Source organism: Wasmannia auropunctata, unplaced genomic scaffold (assembly GCF_000956235.1).
Source record: "Wasmannia auropunctata unplaced genomic scaffold, wasmannia.A_1.0 LD310276.1, whole genome shotgun sequence".
Lineage (NCBI taxonomy): Eukaryota > Metazoa > Arthropoda > Insecta > Hymenoptera > Formicidae > Wasmannia > Wasmannia auropunctata.
In genome coordinates this window covers 843-6,909 of record NW_012052614.1, presented here as the reverse complement: position 1 = coordinate 6,909, position 6,067 = coordinate 843, and the positions used below count along the sequence as shown (strand labels likewise).

The 6,067-nt window shown below is 29.8% G+C and overlaps 1 long non-coding RNA gene across 1 annotated transcript; it reads right to left on the bottom strand.

The window, feature by feature from the left end:
• Positions 1–1,280: 1,280 nt before the first annotated feature.
• On the bottom strand, positions 1,281–5,539 carry LOC105461046. Its single transcript, XR_975895.1, has 2 exons — positions 4,269–5,539; positions 1,281–1,828 (listed from the first exon to the last, which is right to left on the bottom strand). It is a non-coding gene; the product is annotated as an uncharacterized LOC105461046 (long non-coding RNA).
• Positions 5,540–6,067: the final 528 nt, after the last annotated feature.

The window sequence follows — 6,067 nt, the reverse complement described above, 5'->3', positions numbered from 1 at the left end:
CTCTTTCTATAACCTATCAGGAACTATAGAACTTTTCAAGAACTATAATAAAAATTCATCATTGAAATTCATTTTTCTGAAATTTGAGATGCCACGGGAAATTGGCATCTTATATTTTCAAAAAGCCGTTTTTTTAACTAATTTAGCGGAACTATTGTTATAACCTATCAGGAACTGTAGAACTAGAACAAGTTTCATTTGCGGGTGCAAATGAAACTTGTATAAAAACCTGCGGTGCAGAAAGATGAGGTGCTAACTTCACACACGCCAATTATGTGCTCTTAATATACACTAGTTTAAATTTTACGCATCCTTTACGCCAAAAAACAATTCTAAAACACCTCTGTTAAGTTAAAGCATCTCCTCCCTCCACAAAAAAATCAAAATAGCACCTACGTCAAAATTAAGCTCTTAATTTAATCTAAAATTTGCTCTTTATATGTTAATTATGTGTTCCATTTCCAATTTTTATGCTCGGATCGGATTTAAAAGAAAAAATTGCAATTGAACATGGGGGTGTTGGCTTAATATTAAAATTAATCAAGTTAATACCCCACTATTAAATGCAAAATTTAAAAAATTAGTATAATAAAATTAAAGCTTTTAAGAACATTCAACAGAATTAATGTATTTGTATTAATTTAAAGATAAGTGTAATAATTAAATGATATATCTATATTAGTAAAATTTGATCATTGGAACAAGAGTAAAGAGTGGGGATGCTAACTTAACAAAGATGCTTTAAGGCTGTTTTTCGGTGTAAAGGGTTGCATAATAAAATTTAAACTAGTGTATATTAAGAGCACATAATTAGCATATAATTATTTTTTATTGGACATTCTTCTTCTTAAAACTTAGCATAAAAACGATTTCTTGTTAAACGGCTAAAGCAATAAAATCAGGATTAGCACTAAATTTTAGTATAAGTGATTTATTATTTTTTTTTAATGGACATTCTCTTTCTTAAAAGTTAGCATAAAAACGATTTCTTGCTAAACGGATAGAGCAATAAAATCAGAATTAGATCAATAAATTAACACATAAAAATCACTAAATCCTCCTTTTCAAATGATTGTGCTCATGGTATGCTAGCTTAATCCTAATGAGAAATAATCGCCAATTCAATGTCAAATCGATGTCGATATGGTGATTTCAACGTCAATTTGACGTCGATTCGACATTGAATAGAAGATATTTCTCACTAGGATACAGACATGGAAAACGAACGTATTTAAAATAAAAATATCTAATTATACAATATAAATTAAACAGCAATAAAATTCGAAAGCCAATTAAAAAATTATATTTGTATGCTATGATTACTTATCATTATTCTTTTACTACATTACAATCTTTTTAATTTCATCAAAAATATATATGCAATTATCTTTTCTTTTTTAAATTATAGAATTATAATAACAATAAACAAAATATGGCATAAATAACCGCTCCGTTATTTCGACATATTTTTATCAATATAATAAAACATGAGATACAAAGTGAAAGTGAAATTGAAAAGTGAGATTATTCTCATCGAATAATTAGTAAAAATGTGTTTTATTAATGCAGGTGATTTCTTTTAAGTAAACACAAAAGCTCTAAACTAGTTGAACTACCCAAGAATTTTCACGGCCAAGCAGCAACGTTTAAGCGTCATCAGCAGTGGCCAGTGTCCTCGACTGGTAGGCTCTTTTATTTACTGCCCAGGAATAGCTCTATTCGCACGTGCACGCCATTTGGCTATGGGCCATTTTGCGGCGTGTACATTCACTATCTTGGCTTTTCTTTGTCCTCTTTCGAGAAGGAAGTTCTGACCGGTCAATTTTACCTGAAATTTCGTCACCGTACATAATGGGGATGTGTACGTGATGCGGCAAATGTCGGCAAAATTTCAAAATTATGGAACTGAAGTTAAAAAATGTAACCAGATATTGTAAAAAAAACTATTACATACTGACATCCGCTCTCATAGGCCTTTATTGTACTATGTTTATTGTTTTAATCTCGAGAGCTTATGTAATTATTAAAAAAAAAAATTCCAAGCCGATTAGACTGCAAAAGAATTTTTCTTATATAAAAAAAAACATACATCAGAATTTCTTTTTTTTAATATATTAATAAAACATTTTATGTAAAAATATATACATAGTGGAAAAATAACTTTAGTCACCTAAAATATATTTGCCATTTCTAGAGATATGAAAACATTTTAATTACAAAATGTGTACGGTTATTAAATGGGTTTTAATATGCTAACAATTTTTCTGTAGGTGGAGATGCTTGAAATTTCAAGATCATTTCCAAGTTTTTAAATAGCATGTTTTTATCTTTAGTGCAAATAACGAATGTTCAGGTGATTTTAATGACTTGTAGTACAAAGTCATTTGGCATTAAATAAAGGAGTAAAACAATGATTTTTACATAAAAAATGTTGTCTGTTTACATTAATGCAACATTATAATCATGGAATTCTCGAAGCACGTACACTTCTTATCACTTCCGGACTGATTACAGCACAGTGCTATAGTAAAGTCATTGCTTTATATTTTCTGATATGGTTAATCTTTCAGTGTTCTTTAGGATTGGTACAATGTTCTTCAGTATTTTTTATTTAAAAAATCAAATAGTGTCGGGCGAACGAGCTGGCCACAAAACTGACTCATCACGTTCCATCGATTTACGAATATTTTATTGAGTAAAACTATTTAAGGATATTTTGGCTATACAATCCCAGACAAAAGTAACTGAAATTTGAAATTGATGAAATTCTATGCCTTTATAAGTTAAGATATGTACCATATCATACTCGTATCGTGTAAAGGATTTAAATAATGTCAGTTAATATGATATTTGACACTACAAATGAATATAAGTATTTGTATATTTTACAAGTTTTATGATTGTTGACAAAAAACTTTTGAATGTGAATTTCACCTAAAATCAACTGCAAAAAACGAAAAACATGACACAATGATAACATTTAATGTATATCAAACATCAAAAGATACTTAAATATTCACAAAATATGTAAACAAATGTCATTAACATAATATTTGCCTTTCTAGCACTTTATACAAGTCAAAATAGAATGCCTGATACCGCACTCCACTTTAAGTTGGTACCCCTTGCGATCTCGTAGTTGAATGCAAGGTTAGAATAACAGTGACAAGCACTGAAATATATTTCAGTGGTGACAAGCGTTGCTTTATCAATTAATATTTTGATAACGGGTTAGTGAATCTATATAAACTTTTTTTAGAAACATTGTTTAATATTTTATTTACTCACAAATAAAGTTTCAGAATATTGGCAATGCTGCTTCTTTATCATTTTGTTGATATACAGAAATATGCTACTATTCCATAAGAACTTATGCAAAATTAAAAGTTAAATAACTCATGAACTAGTTAGGCAATCGACTTTTTGCACATGTGTTAAGATAATAAATAAAAACAATTTATTAAATTTTCAAGATATTGTCAATGCTAGAGCGTTAGCGCCAGTACATCCTTAAGTCTGGGTACGCATTGGAAATCAATAATTGCGAATCAAAAATTAGAATTTGATTGATCAGAACCAGGGACCCGGACCGAAAGAAAATTTCAGATCGATGATTTCAATGATTTCTTGAGGTTTTAAGCCTTTCCAATATTGATATTGATCACTACACGAATCGGTTTTTTCCATTTTTTTTAAAACTCAAAAGTTGACTTGTTCAAATGACTGTAACTCACAAACTATTCACTGAAATGTCATAAAATTTTGATAGCGGAGATTTGAAGGAATATATTCGACAGGTATAAGATTAATTTTTGTATATGGTGCTATCTTGTATCCAATTCCGGAAACTTTTCAACTCATGTAGTATATATCATTATATATGTAGCCTGATATTGTGTTTCTTTCTATAGAAACAATTTTACAATACCAGTGTAGTTAGCTTTTATAGAAAATCAGCAAAGAATACTGACGTTTTCTGCCTGCAAGCGTCATATAAATCGTTAAAAATAAAGCTAGTCAGTTTTCTTAATTAATTTTTATCACTATGCATATGTATATTAACTATATACTTTATTGTTAATAGATATGACAAATTTTATAACCTCACTTTCTAACTTTATTTTTAACGATTCATATGACGCTTGCAGACAGAAAGCAGTATATTTTGCCATTTTTCTATAAAAGCTAATTACTGATATTGTAAAATTAATTGTTTCTACGGAAAGCAACGCGATATCAAGCAAATACAAAATTCTAACTAAACTAACCTGATAATAACTTACAAAGTAAATATTGTGATATTTACTGAAACTATAACAAAATCAAAGTGAAAAATATTAATACTTTCTTTTGTTGCACATTATCCACAATTGTAAAGTCAATTTATAGTAAGCTGTCAGTTTATAATAAGTGACATTTATCTTAACAATGCTGCGTTTGCACCGAGTGCCCTCTATCGTGTTATATTTGTTTAATATTCAGTGAATAACAAGGATAAAATAATACATAGAGACAATCGGTGATGTTTCCAAACGCAGCTTGTTGGCCAACTTAACATGAAAAAAGTGAGCCTTATTATTCTTATCCGAAAGAAAAGAAGGCCATAGTATTTATAAATAAATACTGAAAATAAAAATACAAATAATAAGTCACATTACAATTTATGAATCGTTTATTGTGTGTGTATGTTGATTACGGCAGCTTAACTGTAATTTATTCGATGTTATAACAGCTTTTAGTGAACACATGTAAAATTTTGCTGACAGTTAAAAGTAAAAATATTATATAATATTCACATTATTGTTATTTTGAACAATGTACGCACATAAACTACTGTAAATATTGATTATCTTTGAGAATGATTTAAAAAATTCACTATTTCGCAATTATTAGAGAAATTACAGCCTATAATCATCTTTTCCGTATGGTCTAGTTTTAAGTTTATCATCTTCTCCGTATTATTCTAGTTTACCCTACATTGTGTTTTATGAAGTAGTGTTAGTATGCATTTAATAATATAGGTTAAAATTTTGGAATGTAACCCATTACTGGGTAAAAATGGCTGCTATCCCTTCTCCTGAGTTACTCTGCTTCATTTCTCGGAATTGACGATCCAGGGTATATAGAAATCTGTGCGTATAATGTTTTCATATTTTATGCTAGTGTTTTGTTTACAAAATATAATCCGATTATTTTATTGCCAATGATACCACATCAATACATTTACCAATGTCATGCAATTTCTCTTAACTAGTACGGATTTTCAATTGATTAATAACGCATATTACAATATAGTATGCAAGTCTAATAGTGGCGATTGTGGCGCAAGGAGCAGCGCGGCAGCTTTATATAATAAAAATCCGAGTTCAAATCTACCCAGAATAATACTCTGAAATCGATTTTAATCGATTCGGAAGCGATCGCCGCTTCTCGGAAGGCAACGGCAAACCACCGAAAGTATCTTTGCTAAGAGAACCTCTTCTTAAAAAATTACCGCCATTCGAAACCGACGTTAAACTGTAGGTCCCGTATATCTGCGTAAAAGTGTAAATAGCGCACATTACAGAAATACGAAGGAGAAGTCACCATGCTCTGACAAGAGTAGGACTGAGAGAGAGAGATGCAAGTTTACATGACATAATTAGAAAAGTTTACATTATCGGTAAATAATCTTAACAAAAAAAATTTAGTCTTGATATACACGTGTGATCCATTTTAATTGCTTCAGGCGAATAACTCAAAAACTATGACAGATACAAAAAATGTTTTAAACAAAAGTTGTTTGTCTTCAAGGGAGAAATAAAATGGTACCATTGGTTTGACCTTGGGTGACACTGTCGAGGTCAGGGAAAGGTCACTTCAAATTTTTTAAATAAAACCCTCAATTTTTTATTGCATATTCTTGTAGCTTATCTCGAGAGCTTTCCAAAACACATAGATAAAATATTTTTTTATTAAGTAAATCTTGAGTTATGAAGCTTGAAAGTTGCAATACCGTCGGCACTAACATTATCCAAGGTATCCGAACACTGGCTAAAACTTTTTGAATGTTGTTAAAGATCATGAC